This window comes from Gorilla gorilla, chromosome 18 (assembly GCF_029281585.2).
Source record: "Gorilla gorilla gorilla isolate KB3781 chromosome 18, NHGRI_mGorGor1-v2.1_pri, whole genome shotgun sequence".
Classification (NCBI taxonomy): Eukaryota; Metazoa; Chordata; class Mammalia; order Primates; family Hominidae; genus Gorilla; species Gorilla gorilla.
The window spans coordinates 93,453,794-93,474,518 of NC_073242.2; the positions used below are offsets into that span (position 1 = coordinate 93,453,794).

General features: G+C 39.6%; 1 long non-coding RNA gene across 1 annotated transcript in view; it reads left to right on the plus strand.

The window, feature by feature from the left end:
* The first annotated feature begins 352 nt into the window (after positions 1 to 352).
* Positions 353 to 20,725, plus strand: part of LOC129527833 (uncharacterized) — a 274,710-nt gene continuing 254,337 nt past the window's right edge. Inside the window, exon 1 of the long non-coding RNA XR_008672931.2 lies at positions 353 to 2,733. This is a non-coding gene — a long non-coding RNA (uncharacterized lncRNA). The remainder of the gene's footprint in view (positions 2,734 to 20,725) is intronic.

The following is a 20,725-nucleotide window of genomic DNA, read 5'->3' on the forward strand; positions in this document are numbered from 1 at the left end:
CCTTCCTTCCCTCCCTCCCTCTCCTTCCTTCCTCTCTCTCTTTTCTTTTCTTTCCTTCCTTCCTTCCTTCCTTCTTTCTTCTTTCTTTTTGACAGTCTCATGCTGTCACTCAGAGTCGAGTGCAGTGACCTTAACCTCCTGGGATCAAGCAACCCTCTCACCTCACCCCCCGGGTAGCTGGGGCTTCAGGTGTACACCACCAGGCCTAGCTAATTTTATTTTATTTTTCTAGAGATGGGGTTTCACCATGTTGTCCAGGCTGATCATGAACACCTGGCCTCAAGCCATCCTCCCACATTGGCCTCCCAAACTGCTGAGATTACAGGCATGAGCCACCCTACTTGGCCAGATTTCTCATTAATGTATCAAGAAAAAATTATCAGTTACCTCCTTTGTAAAGTTTTCTCTGAAGTTCCCAGGCAAAATGAATAAATATGTCTTCTATATTTCCATAGAATTTTGCCTGTGATATTACTAAGGAAATTTTATGCTTCATGTTATAATTTTTTTTTCTATATTGTAGGCTCCCCTCATCCTATACCTTTAAGAGAATGCCTCTCATAATGTTAATTCTCTTTGAGTTAGAGCAAGGTCTGACACACAAAGGTGCGAAATAAAGGTTTGCTAGATTAATAAAGTATGTATATTGTTTTTACTAACTTTGCTAAATGTTTAGCTGTCTTAATGAAATATGAATGTGGTAACTTGTGCTAAAGGAGAATGTCAAAAGTGATTAATAATAATTATTAATTTATCATAAGAATATATATTCAAATTAGCAAAAAGTTAAAACAAATTCTTACAAAAGGCATGAATGAATTTCAAAATGTGTGAAAAGTCTGAGATTATTGCAGAATTCTATTATTCATTTTTGATTATCTGGTGAAGGTAGAACTAATGGCCCAGAATGTTCTGTCCCACAGTTCAGTGAGGAAATTCTTTTGGGTGGCATACAACATTCTTCGTGTCATAATATCACATGTTCTCTCCTACATGTGAGAGCCAAAAAAGTTGATCTCATGAAGGTAAAGAGTAGACTGATGGTTACCAGAGGCCAAGAAGAGTAGAGGTAATAGGGGATGAAAACAGGATGGTTATTATGTAGAAAACTACAGCCAGATAGAAGGAATAAGTTCTAGTGTTTGATGGTACAATAGACTGACAATAGTTAACAATGATTTAATGCTTATTTTAGGATAGCTAGAAGAGAACATTTGGAATGTTCTCAGCACAAAGAAATAATAAATATTTGAAGTTGTTAATATTCTAATTACTTTGATTTGATTATTTTATGCATGTATCAAAATATCACATGTACCTCATAAATATGTACAATTATTATATAGCAATAAAAAATAAAATAAAGTTTCACATACTTAAGAAAAATTATCCAGGTTATGAAAAACCAATGTCACTGGAATTTGCCTCTAAGAGAAATTGGACAATTGTTGGAATAATGGAAAAAGTCACTCAGGGGCATGTCTATTTCAGCATATAATAGGCCTGAATAAATTCTCTCCTGCACACGCTACTTCTAGATTTTCTTTTACTTTACACCATCTGTTGGTCTGCATCCCATGTTGCTTTTTGCATCCTTTTGGAAGGCATAAGCAGTACACCTGCCTCACAGATGTTCCAAGGCTCAACCAGACACCCAGATGCAAAACTGATGAAAAGAGAATTGGCCAAATTTGAGGTGAATAAAAAAATATTTAATGCAATTAGCAAATTTTCATGCATACAGAGAATAATCAGGAAAACTTATTAAAAATCTGCAGCTTAATTAATTTTTAGGCTATGAATTAATTTTTAGTACAATGAACTGTCTCTTTTTTTGTTATATAGAATTAATTTCTGGTCCACCTCACCTGATCCCAGAGAGAAAAAATCTTGGAGCAGAGCTGGTAATGTATTTAAGATGGCAGAGGTGGTCCCTCTGGAGTGGCTGCTGAGAAGAAACTGGCTGAAGTGGGGGGTGTGGCCAGAGTTGTGCGCTCCACAGGGCCAGCGGGAGCCCCACACTTCTGGGCACAGCTGCAGCTCCAGACTCAGGTGAGAGGTGACAGCATGAGGGCAGCCCTCACAGCCCTCGCTCGCTCTCGGCGCCTCCTCTGCCTGGGCTCCCACTTTGGTGGCGCTTGAGGAGCCCTTCAGCCCGCCGCTGCACCGTGGGAGCCCCTTTCTGGGCTGCCAAGGCCGGAGCCGGCTCCCTCAGCTTGCAAGGAGGTGTGGAGGGAGAGGCGCGAGCGGCAACCGAGGCTGCGCGCGGCGCATGCGGACCAGCTGGAGTTCCGGGTAGGCGTCGGGTTGGCGGGCACCGCACTCGGAGCAGCGGGCTGGCCTTGCCGGCCCGGGCAATGAGGAGCTTAGCACCCGGGCCAGAGGCTGCGGAGGGTGTGCTGGGTCCCCCAGCAGTGCTGGCCTACCGGCGCTGCGCTCGATTTCTCCCCCGGCCTTAGCTGCCTTCCCGCGGGGCAGGGCTCGGGACCTGCAGCCCGCCATGCCTGAGCCACTCCCGCCTCCGTGGGCTCCTGTGCAGCCGGAGCCACCCCGACGAGCGCCGCCCCCTGCTCCAGGGCGCCCAGTCCCATCGACCACCCAAGGGCTGAGGAGCGTGGGCGCAAGGCTCGGGACTGGCAGGCAGCTCCACCTGCAGCCCCAGTGTGAGATCCACGGGGTGAAGCCAGCTGGGCTCCTGAGTCTGGTGGGAACTTGAAGAACCTTTGTGTCTAGGTAAGAGATTGTAAATACACCAATCAGCACTCTGTCTCTAGCTCAAGGTTTGTAAACACACCAATCAGCACCCTGTGTCTAGCTCAGGGTTTGTGAATGCACCAATGGACACTCTGTATCCAGCTACTCTGGTGGGGACTTGGAGAACTTTTATGTCTAACTAGGGGATTGTAAACACACTAATCAGCACCCTGTGTCTAGCTCAGGGTTTGTGAATGCACCAGTGGACACTCTGTATCTAGCTACTCTGGTGGGGCTTAGAGAACCTTTGTGTCTAGCTCAGGGATTGTAAACGCACCAATCAAAGCCCTGTCAAAACAGACCACTCGGCTCTCTGTAAAATGGACCAATCAGCAGGATGTGGGTGGGACCAGATAAGAGAATAAAAGCAGGCTGCCTGAGCCAACAGTGGCAACTTGCTGGGGTCCCCTTCCACGGTGTGGTAGCTTTGTTCTTTCGCTCTTTGCAAGAAGCCTTGCTGCTGCTCACTCTTTGGGTCCACACTGCTTTTATGTGCTGTAACACTCACCGTGAAGGTCTGCAGCTTCACTCCTGAAGCCAACGAGACGATGAACCCACCCGGAGGAACGAACAACTCCAGACGCGCCACCTTCAGAGCTGTAACACTCACCAGGAAGGTCTGCAGCTTCACTTCTGAGCCAGCGAGACCGTGAACCCACCAGAAGGCTGAACACATCCGAACATCAGAAGAACTCCGGACACGCTGCCTTTAAGAACTGTAACACTCACTGCGAGGGTCCGCGGCTTCATTTTTGAAGTAGGTGAGACCAAGAACCCGCCAATCCCAGACACACAGGCGTGCCTGTGCTCTTGGAGGCCCAGGAAGCCCCTTGACCCTGCAGGCTTGAAAGTGCTTCCTCCCACTGCCTGGCCTCTCCCCACTCCTTGTGCCCACTCCAGGGCAGAGCAAAGCTGTGGCTGAGCCTAGGCACTGTCGCAATCTGTGTGTGCACACTCAGGGCAGAGCTGACACATCAGGCCCCTGTTGCCTTGGCTCCCTCAGGACTTTGGGTGCTGATGAGCATGGGAGAGAGGCTGAGCAGGGGCTTCAAGGCAGCTCTGCCAGGGCCTGCAGGTGTTTCTTGGCATGAATAGCTTGAGTGCCATGGACAACATGTTGATGGCGGTAGGAGGCAGACAGGCTCTGGTGCAGAAAGGGGTGGGTTACTAGAGAAACTCCACTTTCAAGCCAGGGACAACCTGAAGCCTGAAGGCCAAGCTGTCAGTTCCAGTTGGAGTCCACAGCCTGGAGTGAGAATTTATGGTGCTTTATCTGGGCCTTCCCATGGCCGCCCATGGAACAATCAGAATGCACTTCCTCCATTCTGAGCCCATGAAAACCCTCAGACTCAGCCAGACTCACGCAGACTGTGGGATGGCCTGCCTGCAGAAAGGAGCTAACCACTGCGGGTCTCTTCTCCAGAGAGAGCTGGACACTTGTCAAGAGGACCTGCCTGCAGAAAGGAGTTCCCTCTTCTGGTCTCCTGAGAACTGTTCTGTTGTTCAATAATGCTCTTCTCAGCCTTGCTTACCCTTCAGTTGTCCACGTACCTCATTCTTCTGGACACGGGACAAGAACTCAAGACGTGCTGAATGGGGGAACTGAAAGAACTGTAACACAAACAGGGCTGAAACATGCCCACTGCTTGCCATGTTTCAGGCAATGAGAGGGAGAGAAGAGCTGTAGCCTTTTGGACACCCCAGACCTAGGGGCTCCCCAAGCCAGGGCTGTGACTACTCTCTTGGGGCTCTGAGTTCCTGGCATCTCCAAGCTTCAGGGTGCCACCTTGTTCCCCTTGTCCAGACATAGGTGCCTGCTGTGGAAGCTGCCGTGCAGTACATCTGGTCCAGCTGCAGCCTCACATGGAGCCGGCACCTGTGTCAGCACCTGGAGCTGCCTGCCCCGCCACAGCAGCTGGCATGCCTGGCTGTATGCAGTGGCTGGACCCTGCACTTGCTCGGCCACACACCACTCATCTCTTTGTGCCTGGCCCACCCTTGGTGGATTTCGGATCCAGGCTGGTGGCATGAGCCAAGTGCAGCCTGCCAGGCTGAGTGGGCAAAATGAGCTCAACAGGTGCAAGCAATACTCAGGCAGAAAGCACCACTGGACACAGAGGTTTCCGGCTGATGAAGTGACACACCAAGGATCCTGTGACATTTATTACTAAATAAATAGTATTGCATAGTTTCTTCATGTGATTGTGTGGTTATGAATCTGTCAGGGAAAAATACATGGCACAGTCTGTGTTATTGATCTTTTATAGACCCTGGTACACATCACTAATCAGTGATAGCACTCTGGACAGCCACTACCAATCAATCAGAATGTGTACTTACATAAAAAACTAATTATCTTCATGTAGTTATTTTTACATATACTCCACATATTTCTTTATCTACATCTGTCTATCTCAAACAAATTGGGAAAATAGTAACATTCATTCTTCTCATATTCATTTAAATGTGTCCTTTTCATAGAGGTTTTCTTCGGTGAAACTATAAAGTCCCACTCCCCAGGAATTATTAAATATGTTACCGTCGCCTGTTCACATGTCATTTATCACAATTTGAAATTATGATTTGAATTATTGTGATTATGTTTATTTCCTTGCTTTATTTTTTTGATATCTCAAATGAAAATGTAAGCTCTAAGAAAGTCAGAAGTTATCTACCTGGAACTTTTCTATATTCCCAATATAGACAAAAGTGCTTACTAACTAGTGGCCACTCAATAAATGTTTGTTCAATGTAAGCAGTAAAGTTTATAAGAAAAGGCCCAAGAGCAAGAACAAAAATGAGAGGTGTCTGATTTCTATACATTAGCTTTTTTTATCTGGAGAAAACTCTGTCCAAAATAAATATAATGTGAACTACATATGCATGTTTTAAATTTCTAGCAGACCCATCAAAAAATTGAAAAGAAGCAGGTAAAAGTGATTTTAAGAGTATATCTAATCTAATACAATATATTCAAAGTAGTATCATTTCATTATGGTATTGATAATAAAATAATAAGATATTTTCTTTTTTTTGGTGCTAAGTTACTGAAATCTGGTGTGTATTTTATACTCACAGCTCATTTCGATATGAACTAGGCACATTTCAAATGCTTTGTAGCCATAGATGGCTAGTGGCTGCTGCACTGGACGTTGTGGATAGAGAATATAGTTTGTGTGGGAGTTTCATGAAAAATAAGCCCAACTGGTAGGGCTATAATTCGATAATCATGGCAAGGTGAGATCTGTGGAACAAATTAACAAAAGGAAGATGATTAGCATTGTGTTCAAGGAAAAGTAACATAACGTATGTTGAAGTTAGAAGATGGCAAGAAAAATTTGGATTTGATTGTCATGAAACAAGTAAGAAATAGATACTTGAATTTAAGCAGTGACATAGACTGGGAAAGGTGGGGTAGATAAATCAGATTCAGTAAATATTCTGAAGTAGACATTTATTCAGTGCAACTTCACAAAAACCATCCTATTTTACACCAATAAATATTTCCAGGTTTCATTTAGAGTGATTTGCTGTGATAATAACAGTTAAGAATTATGAATCTTTTCACTCATAAAAGTAGTCTTTTTACACCTTTACATTGCACTCATCTGACAGCAAACCTGTCAAAAAGCAAATTGATGGATGAAATATGAACATAACATTTAAAAACACTGAACCTCTTTATATAAAACTTAGTTGGAGACTTAAAGTAGAAGTGTCTTTTGAGGCTACATCTTTGTGTTCAACAAAAGACAGAAGAGGCTTTGTTTAAGGGTCTACTGCCCCATCATTTCTGCTCACACAAAGGCAACAGTCCTTAAAGCCTAACTCAGATTTTGCTTCATCCATGAATACATAAGATTTTTGTGGGCCTGTAACATACCAGACATAGTGTTAGTTCCCATAAGTGAAATATCTCACTAGACATAGATCTCATGGAGATCCCAACCACTTTCCAGCTCATTGCATTCTCCAAAGGATTTCGGGGTGTTTACTGTCTTCTTTGAATCTATTCTTTTTTGCTAAAACAAAATACATTAGTCCATGTTTGCCAAAGGATTAAAAGATACCAGTGTACATGTAAAATACTTAATATATACTATCTTATTCTTTGTTGTTGTTGTTTGTTTGTTTCATTTGAGACAGGGTCTTGCTCTGTCACCCAGACTGGAGTGCAGTGGTACAATCTTGGCTCACTGCAGCCTCTATCTCTTGGGTTCAAGTGATTCTTGTGCTTCAGCCTCCTGAGTAGCTGAGACTACAGGCATGCACCACCGTGCCCAATTAATTTTTGTATTTTTAGTAGAGATGGGATTTCACCATGTTGGCCAGGATGGTCTTGAACTCCTGACCTCAAGTGATCTTCCTGCCTTGGCCTCCCAAAGTGCTGGGATTACAGGCGTGATCTGCTGTGCCTGGCTGTTTAACAACTATATAATGTAAGCACTATTATTATTCAAATTTTCCAAAGAGGAAACTGAGGCTTAGAGATGTTAAGAAGCTTTTCAAAGTCAGAAATAAAGTGGAGAATAGATAGGAACACCATTGATCTAAAAATTTTAAACAATCATATCAAATATCATTTATCTCAAAAACATTTATTCTCTTAATAACCTAACCTAAGGGCAACAGCAATGAGAGTTGCAAAAAGGAGACTGTCCGTATGTTAGATGCTACTGAAAAATTAAATAAAATGAGAATTGAGATCATTTGTTTCAGTTGCATTTCCGGGAGAGGTCAACTTTGGTAACTTCTGAAGCAATGTTTCAGATGAGGAATGGGGAAGAGAATGGGCAGTCATTGTTGTGGAGATTGTGATTGTGTAAGGAGTCCTATAGTGATGCATCCTCCATGGGAAATCCTAAAACCTCTTCCTCCACCTCCTTTCAGTTCCATAATTTGACTTCCCTGGGAAGTCACTGAAGGAGATGTGAGTAATGTAATTGTTATAATTACTATCCAATTTGACCCTGATCTGCTAGACAGTTGTAGACCCTCAGAGTTAATAGTGACTTTATAAGTATGTAATTCAGCATCCTATCATAAACCTTTAATTTTCTCTGGTATCTTGGGACAAAGCATACAGTTTGATGACGTGAGTTTAATTGTTAGTTCCTTTAATCTATTTTAATTGTTAAATGAATGCAAAAATATAATTCTTAAAATGAAGGCAATATAACTGTTAGGGCTGCTCTGAAATTAGAGTAGACATGATACATATATATTTATAAAGAGAAAGAGTTATATGTTTTATTTTTCATATGATATGCAGTGACTTGCCAATATGGTGCATTATTTTTTTTTTCTTCTTCTCCCTAAGGAGTCCTAATAATGGTCTATGTACTCATAAAACAACTCTTTGGTTTTCAGACATCATGGTTATTAACTCTCAGACTTGCTAAAAATAGTTTGAAGTTCTTACAAGAAAGAGCTACTCAAAAACTTCTCTCCACTGATATGTTTCTTCTGTGAAAAAGACTCTCAAATCTTACAGCACCACTGAAGTGTTAAAAGTATAATTTCTCATGTCCTTAATTCACCCCAAACTCAAAGTGTGTTTTCTCTCTCAAACCATTCAGAATGATTTCTGTTACCAATTCAGCAGATGCTCTCAATTTCAGATTCATTTCTTCCATCTAATTGTTTCTTTTTGTTTAACAGCTTTATTGATGTATAATTGATATATAAAGAATGAAACATATTTAATGTGTACAATTTGATGAGTTTGGACATAGGCAAACACCCATGACGCCATTACCACAATCAAGGCAATAGACATACTTCCCAAAGTTTTCTCATGTTTTTGTGTATGTGGGGTGTGTGTGTGTGTGTGTGTGTGTGTGTGTGTGTGTAGTTGGAGTACCTAACACGAGACTTCCCTTTTTAATCATTTCTTATTGGCCATTTGCTTTCAGTTTGTCCGTGTATTGAGTAGTAATTGAGCAGGCCCATTCTTAATAAGTTGGAGCCATCATCTCCCTCACTGAAGGTACTGGGCTTCAATTAAAACAAAGAAAATGCAGTGCAGTATGTAAGGGGCAGTCAAAAAATGTGTTGTCCAGGCTAACAAGCAATTTTTATTACTGAGGTTGCAATAGTCTGAATTCATATGTTGAAATCCTAACCCCGAGATAACTGTATTAGAAAATAGAACCTTTAGGAGGTGAGTAGGTCCTGAAAGCAAAGCCCTCATGAATGAGATTAGTGCCCTTATAAAAGGGACCCTAGAGAGTTCTCTTCCCACTTCCACAATGTGAAGACACAGTGAAAATGTATGCATCTATGAACCAGGAGAGACACTCTCATCAGACACAGAACTGGCTGGTGCCTTGATGCTTGACTCCCCAGTTTCCAGAGCTATGAGAAATAAATTTTCCTTGTTTATAAGACACTACTGTATTTTTTTGTTATAATAACTTGAACAAACTAATATAGAAATTTGGCACTGAGAAGTGGGGATGCTGCCATGATAAATACCTAAAAGGTGGAAGCAGCTTTACAACCAGGGAATGGGCAGAGACTGGAAGAGTTTTGAGGTGCATGCTGGAAAAAGCCTACACTGCCATAAATGGACCTGTAAGAGTGTTTTTGGTGACAGACCAGAAAGAAAAGAGGATAACTGAAGACAGAGCCTCAGTCTTCTTAGAGAATATCTAAATAAGCCTGAACAGAATGTTGATAGAAATATGGATGGCTAAAGCCAGTCGGATGAGGTCTCAGACAGAAATAAAGAACATGTTATTGGACAATGGAAGAAACACATTTCTTGTTATAACTGGCAAAAATATGGCTGAATTGTGCTTGTCTTCTGGTGTTTAATGGAAGTTAGAACTTGTAAGCAGCAAAATTGGATATTTGATTGAGTCAGTTTCTAAGCAAAGTGTTGAAGGAGTGGCCTGGCTTTACTTGACTGCTCCTCATAAAATCTGAGAAGAGAGAAATGACTTAAAGACAGAATTATTAACTAAAAGGGGCCAGGCATGGTGGCTTACACCTGTACGAATCCCAGCTCTCTGGGAGGCTGAGGCAAGTGGATCACCTGAGGTCAGGAGTTCAAGAACAGCCTGGCCAACATGGTGAAACCCAATCTCTACTAAAAAATACAAAAAGTAGCTGGGTGAGGTGGCAAACACCTGTAATACCAGCTACTCAGGAGGCCGAGAATGGAGAATCGCTTGAACTCGGGAGGTGGAGATTACAGTGAGCTGAGATCATGCCGCTGTGCTCCAGCCTGGGCGAGTGGCAGAACATAAAGATTAAAAGGAGGCAGAATGTAAAGATTTTGAACATTCTTGTCTATCCATGTTGGAAAGAATAAGAGAGCCTCTTAACATTCTCTATTCAGGAGAGAACCAGAAGGATGTGGCCAAATAACCATGTGTTAAGGAGATCAGTCAGCCATCCGAACAGAGGCCAGGAGCTGTTGTACAAGACAATGAAAGAATGACCCCAAAGGTAATTAAAAATAATCCAGGACTGCCCTTCTTATCCCAAGTCCCAATGAGCAAGGGGCCACTGCAGAGGGCCTCCATTAGGGCAAAGTGCAGAGGAGCCTCCATTAGGGCAAAGTGCAGAGGCTGTATGAATGACCCTAGAACAGTAGAGCCACACACATGGGAGTCCAGCCATTGAAAAGAGCTGGTTCAAAACCCAGGCACAAAGCTATAGTTGGTGTGGGACCACCCAAAGAGGCTTCTCAGAGACTTGGGGGCCCAACCTGGCAATATGGGGGGTATAGGACAATTACTCCAATGTGCGTAAGGTGAGACCTCTGCCCTAGTGGCCATGGAACATACAGAGCCATAGAAGATTATTCTCAAGACTTAGGATCTAATGTAATTTGCTCTGTTGACTTTCCAGCTTCCTTGGGATCTGTTACTCCTTTCTTCTTCCCTATTTCTGTTATTTTGTAATGGGCTTGTCTATTCTGTGCTTTTCCCACCATTGTAGTTCAGAAGTGCATAGTACATTTGATTTCACAGGTGGACAGCTGAAAAGCAGTTTGCCTCAGGATGAATCATACTTTGAGTCTTGCCCATATCTGATTTAGATAATGTTCACAGGAGACCTCAGACTTTTGAGATGATGCTAGGATGAATTAAGACTTTGGTATTATTGGATTGAAATGCATGCATTTGCAGTTAAGAAGGATGTGAATTTTAGAGGACCACAGGAAGAATTTGCAACCCCCCTTCCAAATTTATATGTTCAAATTCTAACCTCAAGGTAATAATATGAAGAGGTGGTGCCATTAGGAGGCGAGTAGACCATAAAAGTAAAGCCCATATGAATGATTTCAGTGCCCTTATGAAAGAGGCTGGAGAGAACTCCCTTCCCTCTTTCACCATGTGACAATATAGTAGAAAGACAGCCATCCATTAACCAGGAAGTGGGCCCTCACCAGACACAGATTCTGCTGGTGCCTTAATCTTGGACTTCCCAGCCTCCAGAACTGTGAGAAATAAATTTCTTTTTTTTATAAGCCACCCCACCCAGTTTGTGGTGTTTTGTCATAGCAACCCACATGGACTAAGACAGAGACATACAGACCCTTTGAGTAAGAGCCTACCCTCTGAATGACATTAGATGTTGATATTTATGCCAAATCTGGATATATCAATGAACTTATGTAAATGATGGAGTATCATGTTTATATCAAGCAGAATATAATTAATTATCTACTCATATATCTAAGTCTTTGATATTAGTTACGTTATTATTCAGGACCTTCCTCATATCACTACCCAGACCCTGGAGGGCTTTATATTGCTGCCCCATCATTAACTGGTTTACTAAATGTCTCCCAGCTCTAGTTACTTCATGTGCACAAAATACTAACTATGATACCCCTTTCTTGAACTTATTGTGAGATTCAAAAAAAATCCACATATAACCTCTTAGGACTGCAATTTGGCATATCATCCTAAATATTATCTGCTATCATTTTCATAGCTTTCTGAATTAGATAAAAATATATGAGATGCAAAGGTATAGAAGATATATCATGGCATGCAATTTAAGGCATATAGAATAAGAAAGAATAGTCATCCTGAATGTAGCAGATCCTGTTTATGCCAATTCCATGTCACTTAAATTATGCATTCTAACTTTTTTCTTCATGTCTAAATAAAATTGACATTTAGAAAAGCCACAGTGACTTGACACATTGACTTAGAACAACTCTAAATAAATTCTGTTATTGGCAGAGGCATTTTGACCATTAGCAATAGTTTGGCCATATAAAAAAGACCTATTTTTATGAATAAGGATTTATTTATATGAAGCCATGATAGGGATCAAATAGAAGCTAATATGTGAAGCAAAGTCAGGAAAATTAGCAAATGTAGATATCACTCCTCATATTCTCCCATAGCCAAAGCTAATAAATGTGTATTTACATAAATTGATCAGAGCTATTATTACATGCTGGATGGTTATCTTATATGAATTGTGATACTTATGTAATTCAAAAACCCTAATCATAGTTATTAGCAAAACAGTTGCATAAAAATCAATTAGCCTTTGCACTGTAAGACATTACAAACTAGCGCATTATTTCTGCCTCACAATCCATTTATTTCCCAAGCCTATATAAAATATTTTCAGTATACAATGAAAGAAACAATATTCCTTTGGAAAAGTTCTGGAGTTGTCTCTGTGAACTTTCCAAGGTCAGGATTATGAGATAGCAAATTCTTGATTCTCTGAATCATTACTCGTGTGTTTTCCTAACTTGAACTTACACAGATTTATGCTCATTTTACCATTAAAATGAAAAAAGACAAGACTATATGTATTGTGATTTATAGGACTTGCATTCTTACCCAGGATGAATACATATCCTTATATTTGAAACCTGAAAAATTAGCAATACTTCTTAAAGTGTGGTAAAAAGTACAAAAGATTATTTTTCAAGGTTATATTTGGGTTGCTTTTCTCTAGCACAAGGGAAATATTTCAATCCAACTTTTGAAGACTCCTTGTATTTTCTCTGTGTTTTAAAGTTTTTCTAAAATATCTTTATCAATTCTGCAGTGAAACTGTTGAGATATAGAACCTCTCTGTCTGTCCTTCTCCCCCCGCGCTTTCTCTCTCTCTCTATCTCTCGTAGACAATGACTATTCTTTCCCGGGGCAATTTCTATTTGGCAATAAATTCGGAGACATTTCCAAAGTCAAGAAGAATGAGGGGAGCTGGGGATTACAAAGTTATAAAATGCAAGTTGTCTTGTTAAAGCATAAAATGATTGCAGGAAATGTCACTCCAGGGGAACAGTGTCTTGCCACTGATTTTTGCTAATGGAAACATTTGATCGACTCCAAGGAGAACGTTGCTTCATGATTACTAGGGCAGTGCCATTATTCAAAGTCTCAGTCTGATTTTAGCGCTAAGGATGCAGTTTTAATGCCCAATGATACTGAGTTCTTTTCAGCAATAAATGACTCTTAAAAGATTCAGGAATATTGGTTAGAAGAAGTCCTACCCTTAAAGTTTAGATGGCAGGATATGAATCTTAAATTTTTTGTGAACTTGAAACAATGATTTAACTTTTCTGGGCTTGTCAGGATTGTGGAGTTCTCTCCTATTGATCCACCTAGATTTTCTAGTTGCCATCTGCCCAACAATTATTCATTGTTGGTTTATTGATTAATTCATTCAGCAAATATTTGTGTAGTGCTTTCCATTATATAAATGAATGCACAGCAGCTGTACCAAAGTTTTACTACTGACTTTGAGCTTTAGTTTAATTGATGGATCATAAAATTAGCTTCAACATGCTGTCAAGTAACTTGATTTAACCCTAAAGTAGGTACTCTAGAGCTCAAGTAGAAAGACATCTTGTTCTTTGCCAAGATGATAGACTTACAGTTCATTAGAATAGTGAGCCTCCTTCTAATAGTTTATAGATTTTTTTCCTTTTGAAAAGTATATTTTATGTTACCAGTTCTATGGTATTTGTTAGCACTTTAATAAAAACTGTGTCCCATTTTTGATGGAAAGCATCTTACCTTATTTATTTGGCATACTGGTATTCATTCATTTCCCAACATTTCCTCTAATTTACCAGGTAAAAAGTGCTGTGCAAAGCGCTCAGGAGCAGCATGATATATCCGACATGATCTCTTACTTTATTTTTTTTAAGCAAGTACTTAGCACCTACTATGTTTTATTCTGGCCCTTGAGAGACACAGGCTACCTGAGATAAAGTCTATACATTTAGAATCTAACAGTATTAAAAGAGGAGCTAATATGTTAAGGCCAAGTACCATTAATACAAGGAAGAATATCCATTTATAATAGGGGAGCACAAGGAGTAAAGGAAATTCTTTCAAAATTAAAGAAAAACATTTATTATAAAATTATTTATGTATTTATTTGACATACCTCACACATTTCAGTCAAATGTAACCAGTCTAAATAATTGAACATTTATGCAACAAAAACCAGACTATTCTGTGTTTCTAAATATGGACCTGTCCTGCAATAGCCTAATAATAATATATTCTAAACTAAATAACAGTATCCAGTGTCAATTTATAAATCAAATAAATGAGCATATTTATTGTCAGTTTAGAAAAACATATATATAGCTTTGTTGCTCATTTGCCACAGGAAAACCACCTCAGAATTATTCTATATTTTTAAATTATATTTTATTTGGGTTATAATAAACTACATAGTGACTTAAAGGAATGGAACAGAGGATGTCTTTGTTTGTTTGTTTTCATATGCTGGACATTAAAGAAAGTTCCAAACATAGCCCCAGTGCATCCCAGATGTATTTGCAGATTTCAGGCTCTTATTCATTTATTTTAAAATGTTGCTTTGAAATCATCGCTAACATTTTTTGAACACTCATCCTATCCAGAGCTCCCTTTAAGTGTTTCCTAGGTTCCATCTCATTTAATCCTGACAATCATTGCATGAGGCTTTTTTTTTCAGATGAGAAATCTGAGTTGTGAGAAGGTTGAGCAACCTCCATAAACCAGAGTTTTGCTAAATTTCACAGTCTGAGACATTTCTTCCCTGGCAGATGAGTCACAAGATAATAAGTTGTGGAGGAATTACAAGTCTAAGTTTTTAACCAACTGAAGCTGTTGTACATGTGAAAATTGAACCAACTACTTTGTAGCCAGATCAGCATATTTCACAGTCACCTCTTTTTTGCTTTCTCTGCAGAATTCCACACAGGGTTCTGCTTAATGTTAAGCTACGAATGGCAACCTGGTTTAATTGTAACAGAAGTGGCACTTTTTCCCCATTACTGCTACTGCAGGAAGAAATGACTTTATGTTAACTGAAATGCACAACTTATATAGTGTATTATACCTGAATGTTACAAAGTTCTTAAGAAATTGACAGTGTAAGTCCTGTTATTTGACTTATATTGGAATAGTGTAGGAGGTGGATTGTACTAAAATTGAGCAAGTGAAAAAATGAGATTAAAAAAAAAGCCCCAAACAGCCAATTTCTCTTTAATTGAACTATATCATGTAATATTGTTTATTTCATTGCATTATTGTAATTAAAATCAAAAGTGCTGTTACTACCACATGTAATCCGTTTAGGTAAGTTTTTGTAATATAGTTAGCATGTCATCATATTTAATATTTCTTAGAAATATGCTTGGTAGAAAAATGGCCACATACATGGAAATCATTTTATTTTTCTTTGTTCAAATTTGCTGTCACATAATTTTACATCAGCAGTTAATACTGTTCTAAGCTTGGGAGAAGGCATTAAAACCATTATTTGGAATCTTATTTGAGGATCTCGGTACTATAAACACATTTGGGTAGGTGTAATCTATTTAAGAAAACACAGATCACGTATTCCTCTGAAGCTACTTTTTTCAAATGTTGAAAATATTAAGAAGTTGGAGATGATAACTCAGAATATTGCCTGCATGCGAATAACCTTGGCATTATAAAGTGAAACTAAGTGGATCCAAATAATTTAGTGAATATTTGGACCTCCTATACTAATTTTCTACTTTAAAAATGTCCATATTGAAATTATTCAAAGCTGAAAAGAGGACAGTTGCTTGAGCTGAGAAGAGTTATCTACCTATCTAACTAGATGCACATGTAACTTCATATGTGGAAAATTTATAACTAAAAGTATATAGCCAGTTTTATCATCTTTATCATTCTATTATTATACATTGCTAGTTGAGACATTAAAGATGTTTGATAATCATATTCCTCAGTTTTCTTCTTCTTCTTCTTCTTCTTCTTCTTCCTCTTTTTTTTTTTTGGTGGGGTTGAGGGGGAGATAGGGTCTCCCTCTGTCACCCAGGCTGGAGTGCAGTGGCACAATCATGGATCACTGCAGCCTGGAACTCCCAGGCTCAAATGATCCTGCATCAGCCTCCTGAGGAGCTGGAACTACAGGCAACTGTCACCACACTCAGCTCATTTTTTTTTTTTCTGTTATTTGTACAGATGGGGCTTCCATGTGTTGCCCAAGCTGGACTCAAACTCCTGGGCTCAAGTGATCCTCCCTGCTCGGCCTCCCAAAGTGCTGGGATTACAGGCATGAGCCATTATGCCCAGCTATATTCTTCAGTTTTTACCAGGGAAAAGGTTATGGTGTTTCAAAAAACAAAATCATCCATAGAATAAATAGGAAGCAAAGTAATTTGGTCAGATACTAAACTAAATTCCCCTAATCAAAGGTGAGACCCTCTGTCCCTAACTCCCTGGATTTAGGGGAGGAAAACAGGGATTGTAAACTTTGAGTAGATACCAAGACCAAGAACATGGGAGTATATATTATATCGCTGAATCCTGTAAGCTGGAGGATGCTGCCTCCTCTTGGGGACTTCTTCCCACGCAGAACCATATATTCGACTTGTCTTCTCCTACATCATTCCAGTCTCTGAGATCTTTGCCTGAGAACTAACCTCACTTAATTTATGCAGTCTTATCATTTTATCTCCCATGTTCAGTTTTGGCTTTTTGTTGGCTCTGGCTACCACTGATTTGATTGGCAGATGAGAATGTACTGATTATCTGCAGAGATGATTGCTTTACGAATCTAGTAGATGAAGAAGATTTATATCGATGATTGATTATTGGCAATAGTCATTTGGTGCTGGAAGCCAATTGAGCTAAAGGTTTTTTATTTCCCTCTTGTGATGTGTGTATATCAGTGTATAAACACATAGACGCAGCATTCCAACTAACATAATCTGTGATAAATATCTCATTCCAGTTTTCAGGAAATATTTTTGAGAGTGGGACATGGATGTAATAGGATGAGTTAACCATGCTCAGTAGTTCTCAGCACGCTCTTGTCAGTAGCCTGTGCGAGGCTTCCTCTCCTGCTTGACTGATTTCCTTTTCTCCTCCTTTTTCACACACATCCTTCTCATCCTCTCATGAACAATGTTTCTAAAATGTTGGTGTATATATTTTTCTTGTTATGTATAATTTCTACACTTTTTGTGTACATGCATTTTTATTCACCTAAGTTGTATTATACAATAGATCTTACTTGATTTTTAAAATTTTTCTTGCCCTATGGCTTTAAGATATATGTTATGATGTGAACCTGTAGTATATTTCTCCCAGCAAATTTTTAAGTGATAACCATCCAAGTAGTTACTAATCCTGTTGTGCATCAAAATATCTTATGGAAATTTTTGCTTATTTGTTTTTGTTTTGTTGCAAGACATATATACTAGATGCCACTCCCAGAAAACTCTCATTTGGAGATCTAGAGTACCAGCAAGTTTTAAACCTTTGTAATACTGGGGTTCAGTCAAGATTGAGAATCAAAAGTAGGTTTCAGCTCTACACAATTCCTTATATTTCAACTCATACCCTTTATGTTATAAATCCCAACAATTCAATTAAACCTGTTGCTTGAAGAGTATCAGTGTCCAATTAATGCTAATGTTTTAAAATAATAGGTTCACTGGAACCTTCTGCAGGATCTGATATTAATTTGTGACTCCTCCCGCTGAAAAGGTTATCTTAGTTTGCCTCTTCGCTTTTCCCAGTGTCTGAAATATAGAGTTGGGTACAAGCAGTGATTTTTGTTGTCGTCGTCTTTTGTTTTTAAAATTTTGTCTTAGGCTGGCTGGGCGTGGTTGCTCACACCTGGTATCCCAGCATTTTGGGAGGCCGAGGCGGGCAGATAACTTGAGGTCAGTATTTCACGGCCAGCCTGGCCAACATGGTGAAACTCCGTCTCTACTAAAAATACAAAAATTAGCTGGGTGTAGTGGCAGGCGCCTGTAATCCCAGCTACTTGGGAGACTGAGGAAGCTACTCAGGAGGCTGAGGTTACAGTGAGCCAAGATCGCACCACTGCACTCCAGCCTGGGAGACAGAGGGAGACTCTGTCTCAAAAACAAAAACAAAAACAAAACTAAAGAAATAGAGTGAAGAAACAGAAGGTGATCAATGGAAGCAAGAAAGCCAGTTAAGTTTACATTATTGATGTATATACCATCATGGACAACTGTGACTCAATCCTGTTTTTGACCTATGGAACCATGGAAAGTGTTCCACAAAAATGTTCTAGCAAATGATCAGAATGTGGGCATTTATCCAATAAGTTCTGCAGCTCTTTGTTTGAGGATTTACCCTCTACCCCACCCCAGGTGTTAAGTGAGCTCCCCTTCCCCTGTACTGTCAGGCTGTGCCTATGCGACCAGATGAGCAGTCACTCGACATTGGAGAAAGCCTAAAAGCTGCCACAGGGTTCCTTGAGATGGGATTCTGGAAGTTTGCAAAATGCTGTTCCCCACTGCTACGCTGAAACTAGCGGGGCCAAGGGAATGTATTGTGGACCTCAAGTAGTGTCTGCTTTCAATGACTTTCTCTTACTATCGTATTCTTCTTTGTTCTTTTTTTTCTTCCTGCCTGAAAATAAAAATATGTTCACATACCGTGTAAAAATCTAACACTAGGCAAGACAAGATCCTTTCCCATTTATAACTGCTTGATTTAATGGGAAAGGCAGATCATTCAATCCAAAATGGTGGTGGAAGAGATATGCAAATGGAACAACTGAGACTGTTTTTGCAAAATCACCTTAGGAAAGTCAGAGAAGGCTAAGTGGGAAGGGCTAATCCCTGAGATGCATCTTAAATAATGTTTACAAGAAAGCCCATGACAGAAAACAACCTGTTTCATTATCATGCACTACGATTATTTCCCTTCCATGTGCTTGCAGAAATAAATTATTCTGTTTTTGGCCTTCTCTCTTTACACATATTCTCATTGTCATTATGTATAATTTACCTTCTTTATTTGAGCGATTATTTGATTAATGTTGGGCTCCACAATTGACCAGAGGCCATTAGAACAGAAATATCTGTTTCCATTTATCTTCCTTGAATCCCAAGTCCTGACATACAGATAAATAAACAAACAGATGAAATGATAGAGTCCCAGTATTGATATTTAAGAGTCCAATGCTTTAGCAATCCCTTTAATATAAACTTAATGTATGACTTTAGGAAGGTCATTTTTCTTTCATGGGCCTCAGTCTTCACAGTTGGTTATTGCATTTAGAGTCCTAAAATGGACCTTCTAGTTGAGTCTTTAATGACTCAAAATACCATGAAGATAACTTTGGCATTTTGTTTTTCAATAAATCAGTAATAGCCATTCTTCGTTGAGGCATTTGCCTTGGAAAAGAATCAACCATCTTTACATAGCCATATAGCATTTACTTCCTCAGACTGTGGCTCACATCTACACAGGTCCAAACCCTTACCTCTCTTAACCCTTTACATACAGTGCACTTTTATATAATCTTATGCTAGAAAGAGAAGTGTTTATTATTTGAATATCAAACAACATAGACATGAGCATGCTTCCATTTGGAAAATCTTCTTGGTTCTATTGTCTGAAATATCCACCAAGTAGATCTGTAACCAGGGCATATTTAAAGCCACTATATATTTTGTTCTTTATTTTTAAAAAGAGTGTTTTTTTTTTAATAAAGCATGTGGAATTGCTGTGTTAATATAAATCAGGTAATGACAGAGTTGATTTGTAGTGTTGGGTCAGCCCTCATTATCTGGAAGATCCATGAAGTCTCAGATGTGTCACTAAGTCATACAGTCTTTGGAGAGTTGGGGCAAAAACAGAGATCTGGTAAATTCACTGTGAAACATGGTTGCCATAGACAATCATGGCATGTTTCTAAAAGCAGAATAAATCCTCATTGGTAGAAAGTCACAAGATGATGGCCCAAATAGTCTTATTTCATGCATCCAGACCTCTTGTTACCCTCTTGTGTACCCAATTACAAAGTCAGGAGAGAGGTAACACATTCACAATGGATGTGCCTCCTCATATATAGAAGGATACACACGACCCTACTGGGTATGCATCCACAACTGCAGAGAAGAGAATACACTCTGAGAAAAACTATCTAGTGAGCTACACATTTCCTTCAAACTTTCTGAGTTGTCAGCAGAACACAATGTCCCGTGCCGAAAATTATGTCAGCCTTTCCCCCCAGAAATCACTCCATAAAAATTTAACTCTGCGCCATTTCAAATTCATCTGAGAAAAGGAGAGATAAAGTATCCTTAAATCAAAGAGATTTATGTATTCCAATAAAGCTGCAAGATTTTGTTTTGATAGCAATAATGCAAAAGCCCACAAATTAAATGCTCTTGAGGAATGATTATGGCTACAGGAGTTATTTTGTTTTTATCAGGATTGAATAGCTGTGTAACTTGTCTCTTATAGTTGTACAGATTGCAGTTGTATTGATAAGTGGTTTATGAGAAATGGTGTTGAATGAGGAGGAAAGTACAATTTACTTTTAATTTGATTTCATTTGGTAAACCTGACTTTATAGCTTGTGTTGTGCTTATTTATTATTCACCATCCATGATACAAAGTAACCTGCCACCAGGGACATCAATTATGACCCGCCACCTCCCCACTCAATGAAGATTGCTGTCATCAGAAGGAATGCCACGCTGTCTGCCCTTGTG